Below are 16964 nucleotides of genomic sequence, written 5' to 3'. Positions count from 1 at the left end.
CTCTCATCAAAGGGGAGCTGTTCCATTCCCTTTAAACCTTTTTGGGTAAATTTTAAAACCCATGCGTGAACGTCCATGTGTGCGCGGTTCCCAGCATGTGCACATGGACGTGCGGATTTTATAACATGCGCGCATTGGCGTGCACGCGTGGGTGCCCCACTTGCACACGTGGGGCGGGGGATTTTTGTAAAAACCGCACAGTGATGCAATAGGCCTACCCCAGTTCCTTTCCAGTCCGCTCAATAAAGAGACTGGGAGGGACCTTCCCTAACCCCTAACCTTCCTCCCTCTTCCCCTCTCCTGCCCGACCTCTAAACCCCACCTACCTACCCTTTTTTTTTTTGTCGCTGAACTTCCCTATTCCACAAGCAGGAGTAAGTTCCAGGCTCCGGCCGGTCTTGGCTGGCCCCGCCCAGACCCCGCCCCCGGCCTGGTACTTCTGCATGTTCCGGGACATACGCATGTGGCCGGGCCGTTTTGAAAATGTGCTTGGCGCGCGTGCGGCCCAGCCACCTGCATCTCTCCCAGAATTTGCACTCGCCGGGCTTTTAAAATTGGGCTCTTTGTTGCCCTCCTCTGCACCTTTTCTATTTTTGCTATGCCTTTTTTGATATGGGGAAACCAGAATAGAACGTGTCACTTGGAAAAGTCAAATTATGACAAACATATTCAATGGAATCCAAGAGACAAAAAGTGATAGGATAATTTTGAAAGGGACATCTGCAGGTAAACAGTATTTACAGAATTGGCCATCTAATATGTGGATAGACTTACACATGTACGTCTTGTGTGCACATAAGTTTATTCAGACAGAGCAGAGGGGGTGAGGATGGCGATGGGAAGGATTGGGCACTTGCTTTGCATATAACATTTCTTAAAAGAAATTAAGTACAATTTATCTGATGTAATCTGGAACGGATTACCAATTGACCTGAGACTCTAAATTAATTATCTCTGCATAGATAGAAGAATAACCAGTAAGAAAAAGGAGGTGATAATGCCCTTGTACAGTCCTTGGTGAGGCCTCACCTGGAGTACTGTGTTCAGTTCTGGACCCCGTATCTGAAAAAGGATAGAGGTAGGATGGAAGCGGTCCAGAAAAGGGCAACCAAAATGCTGTGAGCTCTGTATCGGAAGGCTTATGAGGAGAGGCTGAATGATCTGAATATGTATACCCTGGAAGACAGGAGGTGCAGGGGAGATATGTGATACAGACATTCAGATACCTAAAAGGTTTTAATGAAACATGAATTCTGAACCTTTTCTGTTGAAAAGAAAACAGTAGAACTAGGGGTCACAAAATGAAACTCCAGGGGGAACGACTAGGAACCAACGTCAGGAAATATTTCTTCATGGAAAGTCCTTCTATTATCCGAAAGTGTAAATAACTGATTCACATCTACTCGTTCAAGACCTCTCATGATTTTAAAGACCTCTATCATATCCCCCCTCAGCCGTCTCTTCTCCAAGGAAAAGAGAAATTGGATACACAAAACAATCAAGGGCCCCGCCTTCTACAGTCTGGGGTACTGATATGCAGACATAATGGAAAAAGATAGGACTGCTTCTATGGCCAAGTCCTAAAGGAAATGAGGAAAGCATGCAGGGGGGTAACTTGCTGGTGTGGCGGTTACTACCCTCGGCAGAAGGAATGGAGATTACTGCTCTTAACCAATAAGCCTTGATGCTTTTAATGCAACTGCAATATTGCTCCCCACTTTGACGGCAGAGGGAAAAGGGGAATTAGATTTAGACAGCAACCAAGAGGGCCCCGATTTTATGGTCTGGGGTACTGTGGTACTCAGGCATAGGGGAAAAAAGCACAGGACTGCTTCTGTGACAAAGTCCATAAGCAAAGCATGTCAAGCAGCACTGTCTGAACTTTCAAGGAATCTCATCACCCATTAAAAAATGTTGCTAGCTGAAATTTTTATGGGTTATTATAAAGCTTGGGATAACTGCACGGAGTAGCAGTTACTACCCTTAAGAGAAGCAGGGGTAGCCTGCATGGAGTGGCAGTTGCTAACTAGGGAAGTTTGCTGGGCAGACTGGATGGACCATTTGGTCTTTTTTTTTACCATCATTACTATGTTACTAAGCTTCTAGTTTTACCAGAGGTAGGTCTTGTCAGACAGATCTGATCTGTTTCTTTGATTGGGTGACCAGAGGGTTGGATCAGGGAGAGTGCTAGTGTATTTAGATTTCAGTAAGGCTTTTGACATAGTTCCGCATGGGCGGCTTATAAATAAATTGAGCACCTTTGATATGGTCTCTAAAATGATTAACTGGGCTAGAAACGTGTTTTGTGAGAGGTGACAAAGGGTAGTAGTAAATGGAGTTCAGTCTGAGGATGGTGGTGTTACTAGTGGTGTGCCACAGGGATTGATCCATGGACTGGTTCTTTTCAACATTTTTGTAAGTGACATTGCAGAAGGATTGTCAGAAAGATATCAAAATCTGCAACAGGGTAGACAACAAGGAAGGTGTGTAAAACATGAAGAGAGTTCTAGTAAAGCTCAAGGAATGGTCTAGACTGGGCAGCTAAGATTTCATGCTAAAAATGCAGTCATGCTTTGAAAACCCAAGGGAGCAGAACAGTATAGGGGATGTAATTCTTCTAAGCATGAAAATAGAGCAGGATTTAGGGCAGATTGCATAATCGTAAAGTGACCAAACAGGTGGGTAAGATGATGTCAAAAGCCAGAAAGATGCTTGGTGGCTTAGGGAGAGGAATGGTTAGCAGAAAAAAAGACATAGGTCCCTGGTGAGACCTCATTTGGAATACTATGTACAGTTCTGGAGATCACACCTTCAAAAGAATGTAAACCAGTTGGGGTCGGGTCAGATGATGGGTACTAAAATGGTCAGTGATCTTTGTTCTAAAACATTTAGAGACAGACTTAAAGATCTAAACATGTATACTTCAGAGGAAAAGCAGAATAGGGGAGCTTTGATAGAGTCATTTAAATGCTTCCAAATTTTCTATCCTGAGAAGATTAGCTTTTTTCAATGGAAAGGAGGCTCTGGAATGAGGGGTCATGGAAAGAGTGTGAAAGGAGGTAGATTCAGGAGTAATCTTAGGAAATATTTCTTTACAGAGAGGGTAGTAGATGCATGGAGAATGGTGGAGACAAAGACAGTATCTGAAAGCATGGGATAAACATTGGGGATCTTTGTAGGGATTGTAAAGCTGAATAATTAGTGTGGTTGGGCAGACTAGGCCATCATGTTTCTATGAGTCTGAAGACCTGGCTCTTCCGTCATCTTTAATTCTAGGGACACTACTTAATCTTGTAGGCACTAAAAAGTAGTATGAATTTCTGGCTATTGTGATTATTATTTAAATTGGGTGTGATAAATTGAGGAGTCTTTGCATTAAGAATGGGTCTACCTCCATATGTATGTTTTATGTTATTATGCTACTTTTATTGTTTAATTTGATTATGATTACATGAGGATGCTCTTTATTTAGGCTAGGCTCATCCTCTATAGGCAAATACGGTGTTATGCTCTTTTAATTGTTTTAGTATATTGTTTTAATTCTGTACTAGAAGTACAATATTATTTGTATGCTTGATTTATTGTGATCTGCCTTGAACCTAGGTTTGCTTGGTAAAAGCAGATCATAAAAGTCTATTTACTTAACAAACTGAATTTATTGTCAAAATATAAAGCCCACTGCTTGGCTTCCATAGCTAAATATAAAAAAAATAAGCAGCAGATGCTATTCACAGTAATTTATTAGTACTCTGAAAGCAGCCAAAAACGTGATTAGGCTCATACTCCACTTCTCCATTAAAGTGCTTATTAGTGTACAAAATGAGACATCATTCAATCATTGTTGTACTTGGTCTTACTCTTGATGTGACAATTTGAGTAAAATTGACCAAGTCCCATGGCTGACATGGTGGTTCGGTGGCAGTGCTTTGGTATTCGACTCAAGTCTTCCAGTAACTGGGTTTGCTGGGGATGTTGCAGAGGCATCATTCATAGCCCCCTGGCTTGGGGAGAGGGAGTCCAGATTTAGGGCTCACCTTTGCAAGTTTCTAGAAGGAATCCTGGTGCAAAGTCTGCCCCCCATGGCTGAGTACTGTTGCTGCAAAGACTAGTTTAAAATAAGTGGGGAAGGGGTGTAAAATAGAAGAAAAAAAATCCCGGGGTAGTTGTGAATGAAGCCTTGTGGTGCCAGTTCTCAGCCCTGATATTGATTGTGCTGAAAGTCCAAAGGGGGGTGGAGGAAACTGCTGGGTCAAAACCAAAAAAGAGATACCTTGTTTTGTGCTTTGAAAGGGTTCTTTACTAGCTGCTCACTAGCCTTTTTTAAAAACTCGATATTTCAGCCTAATTTTTTTTTATTCGGGGAGAAAAACACAGATGAGACTTAAACCAATGCCAGGAACATGAGGTGTTTCTTTAATCATGACAGTCTTATTGTGTGTAGTAACCTAAGCTAAAGTCTCCCAAGGTTTGATAGCCCGAAGTCAGAAGGATTACATATATTGTTTACAGTTTTGGTATGTCCTAAGAAATAAAAAAGTGAGTTTTTGTTACTGTAATTAACAAGGTGAGATAATATACTCTTCCAGTTTTCCCCCTACAGAAACCTCTTATGGCTGCGGGTATCCAGCCTACTTAAGGACATGCAGGAAAGGCTCACTGGTGTACTTTGTACTGGAGTTATAGGTTACACCCAAGCCTTATGTTAAACCCCCTTTTTGTAGGCTAAGGGGGTTCTCCTTGCAGTGGGACAGGCTCAGAGAGTGAAGGTTTCACTCCAGGTACTTCCAGGTCCCAAAGAAAACAAAAGACTGCCATCCCATTTCAGCCCTTTGGCACTTGGACAAGTATCTTGGAAAGGAAAGGTTCAAGATGCTTTCCCTGGGCTCCTTCTTAATGAAGGAGACTGACTCTGTTCACTGGATATAAAGGAAGCATGTGCCCATATTGAGAGAGCCATCTCACAGGGAGAGTTTTAAATTTGTTGTTGGGTCTCATCACCTCCAGTACCACATACTGCTTTTCGGCCTTGCATCAGCTTCACAGATCTTTACAAAATATCTGGCTGTCCTCACAGCATGTGTTATGTAAATTGCTGGTGCATGTATTTGTCTATCTGCATGATTGGCTGATCAAGGGCGCTTCTCAGGCAGTGACAGATGAATCCATACATTATATTATCTGGGGGTTGCAGCTGCTATCCTAAGTCCAATTTCAGCCCAAGACCTGAATTAGAATTTGTGTGGGCTATTTTCTTGACACAAATTGAGCCTGACTGCTAAAATGGCAAGCTGCTTCTATAATCTCCCCACTATCATACTCCTTACCTTTCTTCAGCTGGTCTTCCCAGACCAATACTGGGACCTCTGATATGTATCCCTTTTTTTTTTTTTTTTTTACTACATTTGTATGGGTGAGGTTTAGGGGTTCTCACATTGCTGATGTGTCCAACGTGTGCTGTGTGGGTGAGAGTAAGCAATATGGTAAGTGTTACATTTTTGTGCTTTATGATCTTTTGTATTCTGTGAAGTAAGTGGTGTCGTCTCTCTTGTATTTTATTTATGTATGTATTTAAAAATATTTATATTCTGCCTATAATGACAATGTCATGCTAAGACTGACCTAGACCTCCATCAACACCAGGGGTAGAAGTGGTGTACCGTTCCTTATGGCTACCAGGAGGTCCAGATGTTGGGGCATGGGTATCATCAGGTGTAACGGAGGACCGACATGGGTATGAGAACCCAGGAGACAAATTGTGGATGGTAGAATATAGTCATTTAGCAAGAGTTATTGTTCTCCTCCCTCAATGTCCAGTATAAATGTTTGTGTGTAGTTGTGTGTGCACTTTCATTTGGTGACTGTCTGTCTGGCATGCAGGTGTAGCAGCTGCTTTGTTGTGTTATTTTGTGCCTGACACAGGTCCAGGTTTTACACACTGAATGTCCATTGCTTGTGTATTTTGTCCTTTGTTGTTGATATGTGTGTCTGTGGGTGTTTTGTCGTAGTATTTAGATTCTGTGCTTTGGGAATATTGTTGCATGACAAGGAAAGGCACATGCTGCCTTTATACAAAGTAAGTGGCATGTCTCAGTGTGACTCCTCCCTGGCCAATCCGTTGTTAATTATCTTTCTGTTCTTTTCTGGATATTGTGACTTCTATGTCTTGTCTATGTCTCTATGTGCACCAGTTTTCTCTTTGTATCTGTCATCTTCTCTTGCTTTTTTTTTTCTTCTTAAATATCCAGACATGCAGCTGGCTCTGGGAAGGACATGACATCTGTAGTCCAGGTTTCCTGTCAGTAGATGCATGCATGCTTGTTTGCCTTCAAGCTTACTTTGGAGTGGAAGGAATTCTTCTTTTTGAAGGTGAAGCTGTTATGTGCTGACTCCTGCCTTGCTTTAATCTTCCTTGCTTCTGTTATATTTGTGACATGGCATGCGCCTCCTCTGGCTCTAGGAATAATCACAAAAAGGATAGGCACCCCCGGAAGAGGAAGAAAGATTTGCCAGAGACCTGGCAGCTCTGCACTAGAGAACACTACTCTGAATGGGGCAGTAAAAAACAAACAAACCCTGAAATACCTTTTTTTTTTTTAGGAAAAAAATATATCATTAAAAATATAGAGGTTTGTATTCAGTCACAGTCCGGCTAACTTTGGAGGCATATTTAACAGTACAGCCACACTGTTGAATATAGCTGGCTATCTTAATGAGTTAGCCAGCTAACAATAGCTGGCTAACTTTAGGACAGCTCTTTGACTTGACCAGACTTAACTGGCTAGGTCATCCGGCTAAGTCTGAATATTAGAATTAGCTGGTTAACCTTTCCAGTTAAACCCCTGTACTGCCCCTAACTTATCCAGCTAAATTCTAGCCACCTAACGTATTAGCCGGCTAGAATTTAGCCAGATAAAGGCTGAATATAACCAGATAAGCCATTTAGAGGGATAACTTTTCAGTTATCTATTTAAATGGCTTTTGAATATCCACCTCATTGTGAATGATGGGCTTGAATGCAGGTGAATGAGCTGCATCTGTACAGTGTGTGAGAGAGGATGTGAGGATGGGGTAGGAATGAAAAGGTTATTAGGATGCTTGTGTAGCTGGTAGGATAGAGCAGGCTGCTTCTAAAAAGATGAGTACTGTGATCTCCAGCAGAGAGTGGTGCCGACTTTTTAAAAGTAGCACGACAGGCTCCTGAAATGGCAGTTTCTGTTATTTCATGTTCTATGAGACTGGAATTTGAAAGATCAAAAGGAAAGAAGGTGGCCCAAGTTGGCTCCCATTGTTTACTGTGGAAGGAAAGGAAAATTATGTTTGTATTTTTCCTCCCAAAGAATATAATGGGAGCTATATAGCAAAAATGTAGTCTCAAAGGGCCTGATTTTAGAAAGGTTTTATACACATAAAACGGAGTTTTACTCATGTAATTGCACTTTACCCATGTAAATGGGCTTTTGAAAATTGCTACGATATGTGCCATTGAATTGTCCATAGTTTAAACACTTGTAAGTGCACTTTATAGCCTGGATTTTATCACCCTGAATGTGTAAAATCTGGGCTTTAAGTGTGTGGCTGGGCCTTGTGCGCGCTGAGCCAATTTTCGAAGGGGCCCGGCCTTGCATGTAAAGCCTGGTACGCGCACAAGTGCTGGGCTTCTTCAAAGGGGTGGGGGGCGGGCCGGGACAGCGCCATTGTTCGCTGTCCCGAAGACCCGGCTGCTGGCGCGCACAACTGAAGTAAATTGTGCAACAAATTAAAAAAAAAAAAAAGAAGAAACAGGTAGGGTTTAAGGGGTGGGGAGGAGAGGGGAAGGGGAGCTTAAGTAGAGGGGTAGGGAGGTTCCCTCCCAGTCTTCTCCTTAATTGGGGGGACCTAAGGAAGGCCGTAATGCGTCCCTGTGTGGAAATTGCAGAAGTCACCCTCCTGCCCTCTCCGCCCGCACTTACATGCGCGGATTATAAAATTCAGCGCGTGGCCCACGTATTTTAGAGGATGCATGTGCAAATGGACATGCACACCCACTTTATAAAAATCTAACCCTATGCGCGTAAATAACTTTTTAAAATTGCTACAATAGTATGTTTTATTGATACGTGCTACCTCCTATATATTACTTCTGCTCTGAACTGAGGTAGACAAATAAAAACCTCATAAATGTATGAGTATGTTTCCCATTGTGGGCTGGTGCGGTGTCAAAGCGTAGTGTGTTTATGGTGTGCCTGAGTGTTTTCCCCCTTTTGTAGACCCTCAATTGCTTTTTCCAAATCATGAGGAATAGATGCTTGTCTGCTTCAAATATCTCCCAGATATTTAGCAAACCCTCAATATCTTCTGTTGTTCACCAGGTGGAAGCTCAGACTGGAGTAGGTGATTCGTCCCTCCATTGGTTAGATTGAAAAAGAGACCAAAGATTTATTAAATCCACTTTCTTCTTGTGATGGAAAACCCAAAGGAACTCAACTGGCAAGTCACAAGGAAAACGGGACATTCCAGGAGCACTTTGCTGCACAGACATTAGGAAATCAGAAATCATTTTTTTCCCCTTTTTGTAAGACAAGTTACCCATATTTTCAAACAAATTTATTAGCAATACTTCCCTTTAAAATGATTTTTTTTCCTTGCAGTGGTGTGCACCACTATGAGGAAGGAAAACAGAAACATGCAAATGTGTTGTTATGAAAGTGGACCCTTGTTTCGAGGTAGATGGCTATCGTCAAAGGGCGAGGCCGCTTGGACTGAAGAGACTTGCTAGAAGACTTCACCCTGGAAGCATGCAATCCCCCCAGGAGGAGCCCGTAGGGGTCTGGCCGCTGGGACTTAAGCAACTCCTCTGAAGACTGTAGAAGGTCTGGATGCAGGTGCCTCCTGCAGGTCGTGGGTTCCAGCGGCTGGTGCCTCCACCAGGTCGAAACAGTCTGAGGATGGAGTCGAAGAAGAGTCCAAAGCCGGTCCGAGAATCAATATACCAGCGGGGTCCGAGTTCAGTCCAGGGTCAAAGCAGGAGAAGGATCCAGAGCCATACCGGGGTCAAGCCAGGAGAAGGGTCCGCCGTTCCGGGGTCAAGCCAGGAGAAGGGTCCGCCGTTCCGGGGTCAAGCCAGGAGAAGGGTCCAACACCGTATCAGGATCAAGCCAGAAGAAGACACGTCCACCGAGGTCAGAAGCCAAGAATCAATCCATGGAGCAGGGGAGAAGAGCGGGACGAAGAACCAGGAGCCAGGAACACACTCAGGCAGGAACCTCAATACCAAGGCAAGGACTGAATGCTCAGCCCTTGTCTTAAGTACAGGAAGCCAGGAGAGGAGCTTCAGGGGGAGCCATGACACTTCCTGTCATGGCCCCTTTAAGAATATCCCTCAGCCGCATGCGCGGCTCTAAAGAGTAGAGGGGGAGGAGCCGGATCGCTGCGGAGCCACGCTGCCGAACTCAGTGATGGCAACAGCCGGGAGAGGGAAGAAGAAGGGCTGCCTGCCCCCGCAGGCACCCTCGACCATACCCGGCGACCCGGGTGAGTTAAGTTTGCTGCGCCCATCGGCCTGTCCTCAGTCGAGGTCGGCCACGGCCGGCGGCCATGACACCCGGTCCCGGTTGCGGCTTGCCACGGCCGACGCTGCTAACAGTACCCCCTCCTGTAGGCCTCCCCTTAGAAGGTTTGGGTTTACCACGGTGTTTTGAATGAAAGTCTTTGAGCAACGATTTATCCAATATATTCTTTGCCGGTTCCCAAGAGTTCTCCTCAGGGCCAAATCCCTCCCAAGCCAGGAGGTACTCCCAAATGGTGTCCCGTTTCCGGACATCCAACACCTCACACACTTGATAAATAGCCTCATCCACAGCTTGATGGTGCGCAGGCTCGGGTGGCTTCCGACTAGGCCACCTGAGGATCAATGGTTTTAGAAGAGACACATGGAATGAATTGTGAAGGCGCAATGAAGCAGGTAACCGAAGTTGGTAGGTTACTGGACCTAATTGTCTCAATACCGGAAACGGTCCAATATACCGAGGAGCCAGTCTCATGGAAGGGACCCTCAGATGGATATGTCGGGTGCTGAGCCACACCTTCTCCCCGGGATGAAACTGAGGAGCCTGGCGTCGATGTGGATCAGCGGATTTCTTAGCAGAGCGTGCTGCTCTCTGTAGCATCTTTTGAGTATGAGCCCAAAGTTGTTTCAGTTGTGTAGCTGTTAACTGAGCTGCTGGCAATGGAACAGGTAGGGTACAGGCAAGGGCGGACGGGGTTGACGACCGAAAACAATCTGAAAAGGGGATGCGCCCATAGAGGTCCCAGCATGCGAATTATGAGAAAACTCCGCCCAGGAAAGAAGTGATGCCCAGTCATTTTGTTAAGAGTTGACATAAAAACATAGAAACTATTTTAGCGTACGATTGGTGCGCTCTGCCTGACCATTAGCCTGAGGATGGAATGGCGTAGTGAAATCCAACGAAATCTGGAATTTCTTGCAGAGGTTGAGCCAATATCGAGCTGTGAACTGCGGGCCCCGGTCCGAGGTGATGTGTTGAGAAAGTCCATGTAGGCGGAAGATGTGCAGCATGAATAATTGAGCCAGTCGTGGAGCAGATGGGAGGGAGGGGAGTGGAATAAAATGAGCCATTTTAGAAAAGCGATCTACCACTACCCATATCACCGTGTTGCCATCAGATGGAGGAAGTTCCACTATAAAATCTGTGGAGATGTGTGTCCATGGTCTAGTGGGAATGGGTAAGGGTTGTAACAGGCCCCAAGGTTTCCCGATGAGGGCTTTATGTTGTGCGCAGACTGAACAGGAATCTACATAGGCTCGTATATCTTTATGCATCTCTGGCCACCAATAATACTGCTGTAAGAGCGCCTGTGTTCGCAGTCGTCCGGGGTGACCTGCCAATCTGGAATCATGGCCCCAAGCCAAAACTTTATTGCGAAGCCGCTTAGGCACCACCGTCTTCCCAGGTGGTACCGTGAAAGTAGCGGACAGGATGATAAGGGCCGGATCAATGATGTGTTGTTCAGGATCCTCAATATCCTCTGTGGAGAATGAACGAGATAAGGCGTCAGCCTTAATGTTCTTGTCGGCAGGGCGATACCGTAATTCAAAGTCGAAGTGAGTGAAAAAGAGGGCCCGATGGGCTTGACGCGGGTTTAACCGTTGAGCTTGTTGCAGATATGTTAAATTTTTGTGGCCAGTAAAGATGGTTATGCGATGTTTAGCGCCCTCCAACCACTGTCGCCATTCTTCTAGTGCCATCTTGATAGCAAGAAGCTCCTTATCTCCAATGGAGTAGTTACGTTCTGCCGCTGAGAATTTCTTGGAGAAGTATGAACAAGGATGCGCTGCTCCTGATGTAGTCGTCTGACTTAGAACAGCTCCAACTCCTTCAGTCGATGCATCAACTTCAACGATAAATGGGCGCTTGGGGTCGGGATGCCGAAGACATGGTTGTCGAAGAAAGGAGTCTTTAAGGGCTTGAAATGCTTCCTCGGCCTCCACAGGCCATGCCTTGATGTTAGCTCCTTTTCGAGTCAGTGCAGTCAGAGGGGTGGCTAATTTAGAAAAATTCTGGATAAAACTACGATAATTCGCGAAACCCAGAAAACGCTGAAGCGCACGCAGTCCATTAGGCTGAGGCCATTCTTTAATGCATTTCAGCTTGGCGGGATCCATTTGAAATCCTTGTTTAGATATAATGTAACCCAGGAAGGGTAAAGACTCTTTTTCAAAAATACTTTTTTCAAGCTTAGCATACAGTCTGTTCTCCCTTAGCCGCTGTAACACCTGAAGGACGTGTTGTCTGTGTGCTTGTAAATTGGCTGAGAAAATAAGAATGTCGTCCAAATAGACCACAACACAGATGTACAGTAGGTCTCGGAATATTTCATTAACAAAGTGTTGGAATACTGCAGGGGCATTAGTTAATCCAAACGGCATAACCAGGTATTCGTAATGTCCATCTCTAGTATTAAAAGCAGTTTTCCATTCATCACCTTCACAAATTCTGATTAGATTGTAGGCTCCTCGGAGGTCTAATTTGGAAAATATCTGGGCCCCTTGTAAACGATCAAAAAGTTCAGCGATCAGAGGCAATGGGTAGCGATCTTTGATGGTGATAGCATTGAGTCCGCAGAAATCAATACATGGCCTCAGAGTTCCATCCTTTTTTCCTACAAAGAAGAAACCAGCTCCGGCTGGCGAAGTAGAGCATCGAATGAACCCCTTTTGTAGATTTTCCTGAATATAGCTGGTCATCGCCTGAGTCTCTGAAGCGGATAATGCATAGACCTTCCCTCGGGGAGGCGAGGCTCCTGGAACTAAGTTAATGGCACAGTCGAACTCTCGATGCGGAGGCAAGATAGCAGCAAATTGACTATACGGTGCGGGCAGACCTTCAAGCCGTGCGATGCAGACATAGCTGTCGGTTGGTATGGATCCCCGTAGACAAGTCTCTTGACAAGAAGATCCCCATTGCATAAGTTTCAGGGTTGTCCAATCAAACTGAGGGTTATGACGTTGTAACCAGGGAATACCCAATACCACGGGATGTATGACTTTCTGGATGACATAAAATGAAATTTGTTCGTAATGTTTGGGGGCGATGTGACACTCCAGAGGAACAGTCTGATGGGTTATCCTTCCTGGTAGAGGATCTCCATGAATAGAGGATATGATCAATGGCGTGGGGCAAAGTTGAAGAGGAATATGGAGTTTCTCCATGATATCTTGAAGGATGAAACTCCCGCCTGCACCAGAGTCTACTAAGGCCATGGTGGAGAATTGGAGGTCCTTCAGTGCCAAAGAGATCCGAAGAGTGAGTGGGGGAGCTGGAGAGGTAATGCCTAGGGTTACTCCCCCGCCGGAGCTAGGCTTTGAAGTTTCCCGGACGGATCGGGCAACGGGCTTTGAGATGACCCGTTCCTCCACAATACATGCAGAGGCCTGCACAACGGCGTCTTTGTCGTTCCTCAGGAGAAAGAGGACCACGCCCCAGTTGCATAGGTTCTTCTATATTTCCTCCGGAAGCAGATGTAGTTTGTGAGACAGTCGGTACTGGACGAGGAGAGTTCCAAGAGCTGGTTCTTCTGGAGTTAGCTCCCTCACGAGCTCTTTCTTGCAGGCGACGGTCTATCCGAGTTACTAAGTCTATGATAGAGTCTAAGGACCTTGGTAGTTCACGTGCTGCCATCTCGTCCTTGATTTTCGACGACAGACCCTCCAGATATATGGAACGCAAACAGTTCTCCTCCCAGTGAGTTCCGAAGCCAGTGTTCTGAACTCGATGGTGTAGTCTGCGAGGGCTTGGTTTCCTTGTCGAAGTTGCAAAAGTTTAGAACCGGCTACTACCTGCTTCCCAGGATCATTGAAAACTGCAAGGAAAAGTTCCAAGAACTTTTGAAGATCTTGCAGGATTGGATCTGATCGTCACCAATAGGGAGAAGCCCATGCCAGGGCCTTCCCCTCCAAGAGCGACAGAATGTAGGTAGTCTTAGTGAGATCGTCTGGAAACGAAGAGGCTTGAAGTTGAAAATGCGTGCTGCACTGATCAATGAATCCTTGACAACTGAGGATCCCCTGCATAGCGTGGAGGTATGGGTAGCGGAATTGTTGTTCGGGCGGTGTTTGACGTCAACGCTGGCACAGCGGCAGAGGCAGCCTGAGCAGCTGCCATGGAGTCCAGACGTGCGTTAAGTTGTTCTAGGGATGAAGCCATGGATTCCAGAATACGTTGTAGTTCCATGACCTTCTGGGCCAGTCCTGGAATGGCTTGCTGAGCCGAGGCCTCTGCCGGGTCCATGGCCTTGGTATTCTGTTATGAAAGTGGACCCTTGTTTCGAGGTAGATGGCTACCGTCGAAGGGCGAGGCCGCTTGGACTGAAGAGACTTGCTAGAAGACTTCACCCTGGAAGCACGCAACCCCCCCAGGAGGAGTCCGTAGGGGTCCGGCCGCTGGGACTTAGGCGACTCCTCTGAAGACTGTAGAAGGTCTGGATGCAGGCGCCTCCTGCAGGTTGTGGGTTCCAGATGGCTGGTGCCTCCAGCAGGTCGAAACAGTCTGAGGACGGAGTCGAAGAAGAGTCCAAAGCCAGTCCGAGAATCAATATACCAGCGGGATCCGAGTACAGTCCAGAGTCAAAGCAGGAGAAGGATCCAGAGCCGTACCGCGGTCAAGCCAGGAGAAGGGTCCAATGCAGTTCCGGGGTCAAGCCAGGAGAAGGGTCCAACGCCGTACCAGGATCAAGCCAGGAGAAGACACGTCCACCAGTCCAGAGGTCAGAAGCCAAGAATCAATCCACGGAGCAGGGGAGAAGAGCGGGATGAAGAACCAAGAGCCAGGAACACACTCAGGCAGGAACCTCAATACCAAGGCAAGGACTGAATGCTCAGCCCTTGCCTTAAGTACTGGAAGCAAGGGGAGGAGCTTCAGGGGGAGCCATGACACTTCCTGCCATGGCCCCTTTAAGAATATCCCTCAGCCGCGCGCGTGGCTCTAAAGAGCAGAGGGGGAGGAGCCGGATCGCCGCAGAGCCACGCTGCCAAACTCAGCGATGGCAGCGGCTGGGAGAGGGAAGAAGAAGGGCTGCCTGCCCCTGCAGGCACCCTCGACCATACCCGGGTGAGTTAAGTTTGCTGCGCCCGTCGGCCTGGCCTCAGTCGCGGTCGGCCGCAGCCGGCGGCCATGACACCCGGTCCCGGTTGCGGCTTGCCGCGGCCAACGCTGCTAACGTGTACCTTGTGAAACTGACACTACTTTTTTTTAACCTTTATTTTGGTGCTTTTACAGTATGTATGGAAAATTTCTAGCGAAACAGAGCCCAAAAAATGACATTACATAGGGAAGAAAACATCATCCACCAAACAATTTCAGCCTTAGATATTTATCATATCTTAAAGAAAAAAATGTTAGATAAGTGGGACTATCATATATGTATCTGTATTACCATACTGTCTTGGCACAAATGATTATAAATCATTGATCCCAAATATCCATTAATAGATGATGTCCCTGAAATCCTCAAACATTTAGTAGGGTTTTTTTTGTTTGCATTTTAAAAACATTTTATCCATGAAGCATAGACCCAAATTCCTTAACTCAACTTTGAGCAGTATTGCATTGAGAAGATCTGTGTTTTGCATCCATTGCGCAGGGACTCTTCGATTCACCATCTATCAGAGACTTTTACATAGCTCAGCACATCTTTCAAGTTTATTTCTGTAATGAAGGAACACACTGTGGTGTTTAAATTCAAATGGAAATTTTCTAGATCATTGTGAAACAAAGTATGACTTTCATATAGCAGGTTTTAGGCTGTTACTCTTCCCCCTTCCCCCTATCAGGAAGGAGAAAAGTTAGAACAGACAGCTATAATGGTAGACAAAAATAGCTTTTTCTGACCCAAACCTATTAATTATACTTTCCTCTGGCTGGGAGACCTCTGTTTTCAGTGAACCCTGCTGGATGTCTTTTGGCACTGAATATGCCCTACAGGAAAGGAGGAGGGAGAATTGTCAAGTGTACACAAGAGGTAGAACTCCAGAAATGTAATTTCTTGCTCAATAATTATCCATTCGTCATGTAACACATTACAATTTCTTGCATTCTGGTTGATTAGAAGCCCACACTGATGGGAGCATATAACATTTTCATGATAATTGTAACAGTAAATTTCTACAAATGCCAGATTTCCCTTCTCACGTTTTAAGTATGTGTTTAACAAGACTACTTCTGTTGTTCCATACTTTTAACGATGACTCCTTCTGGGCATGGATGTGGAGCAATGGAATAGCTACCTGGCTAAGAAGCATTGGGGGAAAAGAGAGAACAACAATTCTAAGAACTATTTATGCCTGAAGAGTGTACAGCACTTTATAACACTGGCGTATTCTAACACGGATGTCTTTCTGTTTAAGTGCTACATCGCCAGATAAAATGTTGTGTGCCTTTGGCAGCACAGTGCCTAAGTAATGACATCTTGCTCATCCAGAGTCCACCGTCATAAAGAATGTGAGCAAACAACTATAGCATTAAATTTTGCACCATGGTTGCCTTTTAATTTCTTGATCCTCTAAGTACAAATGTAATCGTAGTAGTAGACACATGATTGAAGATATGACAGCATCTTTGTTTATTTCACAGATGTCAAACCAGTACTTGTGGTCCTATGTGGTGAAAGCACAGGAAAAATAAATTAGAGATGTCCTCTAGTTTAATATGCTGAGGCTGCATCTGTTCTCATAATTCAAGGATAAGATACATCAGCAACAAAAAATAAGACTTTTTAAAATGAATGTTCTTTTATTTTTTTTTTCCAAGAGATTTTGTTTCTAGTGTGGGATTTTTTTTTTTTTAGTTTGCCAAGCATCTTCCATAACTAGTTTGAACGAAAAATATTCTGATAATGCAATAGCTTACCTTTTTAGGAATATCATTATTCAAGATAATGTATAAGAATTATATTTGTAAGGGAAAACAGATTGGGACTTTGATTAAACATCACAGTGGACCACCACCCAATCAGCTGACTCACTCTCTGTACACACATATTTATTTATAGACCTAAAAATATTCCCCAGTCACAATCTGGCATCACAGTCTGAGAAGTAGACAAATGAAAAATACTATAATGTTTTTGACAACAGAGTAAGAGGACTATTCCTCTCACTACTCTTGCTATCTAATTGATATTTATAAGGACAGTTAGAGGTGCCTCTCCCATTGTCGGAGAGTTCCCTTGTCAAAGAGATGCATTTGTAATATTTAGAATCATGAGGTGAAGTTAAACTTTTCTAGGTTGTATGTTTCTTATGTGATACTTCTCTGATGAGGAAAAATGCTTTCAGCTGTCCTTATTATAAGTCAGTCTTAATGTTTAAACATGGGTATGACCTGATGTGGTTCTCTGTATCGTACTTCCTCAACATAGGACCGAGTGAGATGTGTGAGTGACCTGCAAACTCAGTGCCTTTTGGTAGG

The 16964-nt window shown here is 44.9% G+C and overlaps 1 protein-coding gene across 1 annotated transcript in view; it reads left to right on the top strand.

The window, feature by feature from the left end:
* BCKDHB (branched chain keto acid dehydrogenase E1 subunit beta) overlaps positions 1-16964 on the top strand; it is a 624159-nt gene that overhangs the window by 335646 nt on the left and 271549 nt on the right. The window lies entirely within an intron of this gene.

Source organism: Rhinatrema bivittatum, chromosome 3 (genome assembly GCF_901001135.1).
Source record: "Rhinatrema bivittatum chromosome 3, aRhiBiv1.1, whole genome shotgun sequence".
In the NCBI taxonomy this organism is placed as follows: Eukaryota; Metazoa; Chordata; class Amphibia; order Gymnophiona; family Rhinatrematidae; genus Rhinatrema; species Rhinatrema bivittatum.
The sequence above is the reverse complement of the archived record's forward strand: the minus strand, read 5'-3'. Positions and strand labels throughout refer to the sequence as shown.